A 1,837-nucleotide genomic window follows, 5' to 3' on the forward strand; every position below is an offset into this window, starting at 1 on the left:
GATCGCAACACGTTACAAAAAAGGTAAATCATTTCTTGCAGGGGACAATCCTGCTTTTAGCAATCCCTGCACATCTTTCTCACAGGAATGATTTATGCCACTAATATTCTAGTACCTCCCTCCATTTGTCTATTATCACTTGGAGTGTGGGACTGATTCCAGAGATGAGTAGAAGTTACACTGCGCTCACCTGTATTTGAAAGTCACCATGAGTATATACAGTGATCTGTCCCAGGAGTAGTTAAGTGGTCCAATTCTCATAAAACAATTAAGTGACTAAAGCCAGTAATCGGTCTTCATGGTCTGATAAGCCCGATAAGGGCAGCAAAAAAAGAGATGTGACGGTATTGCAACATGTTCAGACCCTGGAGGTGAGATAAGAGAGGATCAGTGAAATGTATGACAGTCAAACCTGTGCACACTCTGAGGGCCAGGCTCGGACAGCAGCTAATTTTATGTGCTCCACTACTCCGAAACGCAGCAACACAACCTTCCAGATTTACATTCGCAGAGCAGGGGAACAGTCTCTTTCCAGGCAGCAGCTCTGCAACCACGGCTGAGGGTGCATGTGCCACTGCAGATCTCAGCACTCTTGGCTCTGATGTGGAGAAGGAAGAGAGACAGGCTCGTCATTTCACGTTAGCGCACTGCATAAAGGGAGGTGATGGGAAGAGGACAAGCTAACTACGCTTTGTAGAGGGCCTGATAAAAACAAAACACATTCTGGAACAAGCCTCGTGTCACCTTAACACCCAAGCTATTTACTACAGCAAATAACCCACCAGGTGCATCTGCATCAACCGGTTGCATCTGCCTGTAGGCAATATCCACTGCTCGCATCTGGATGCCACTATACAGACTCATGCCACCCGTTCTAAGCAGACACCTGAGGGGCCTGGACCAGGCACATGTCATGCTTGGAGGAAGCCTGGCATGCCCTTATACTATCTTTATACCAAAACTCAGTACTGTGAAGCTGTCCCAGAAGTCTAGAAAAAAAAAAAAAAAGAGAGACTGGGACCTCTTTCTGTTGCAATTAAAGGTCAGGCCCTCTCTATCATCTCAGTACGGGGACATAGCACAAAGCATCCTGATTATCCTTCTCTATGCAGCTCTCACCTTTGCCAGTGGCTGCCTTGGGTTCTCCTTGAGATTTCTCCGTGGACCAGACACTCCATCGGTCACGGCAAGGATTCCCCCCCCAGCAATGATTTCTCACACACTGCAGGCCATTATGTGGAGTGGTTTGTTTCACTCAATTACTGGTACCCACAACTGGGAAGGACAGAGAGTCCCTTCAGAGCTGGACTGAGTCACCGAGGACCCAGTTCCTTTTTCTGGCAGATGGGGAAGGGAGGAGCAAAGCGAGTCTCTGAAGAAAATGGGACTAGACGGGGCCTTTGCCTTGGAGATCTCTCTGCACAAGAGGTGCCTCCTCTGTCACCCCCACCGAAATCAAAACCACCCCATCAGCAAACCATGCCCACAGCACGCCTTCGCCTCCCATCCCAACACGTACCATGTTCGTGGTCCCATGTCTAGGCAGGAGAAGACTTCTCCAGTTTTCCCTAGGAATAACACTAGAAAACTCTCCAGAAAATATGTTGGTTCCCTAATCAATTCTTTATTTGCTATGGGGCTAACGAGGGCTAGGTGAGAGGCAGCCCGAAGCATCAGCTCAAACATCGCCTTTTCGCATTAATTTTAGGAAGGGAAACTCCCAGCTTTTAAAAGCTCCTCCAAGCCTGGAGTTTAGCGCAGTCACCTCCTAAGAGCCAAACCCGCTCCCGGGTCCCCAAGGAGTCCGGGCACTGCACGCTGGAGGCCGGACTGGAAG

This window comes from Egretta garzetta, unplaced genomic scaffold, assembly GCF_000687185.1.
Source record: "Egretta garzetta isolate BGI_Z169 unplaced genomic scaffold, ASM68718v1 scaffold158, whole genome shotgun sequence".
Taxonomy (NCBI): Eukaryota; Metazoa; Chordata; class Aves; order Pelecaniformes; family Ardeidae; genus Egretta; species Egretta garzetta.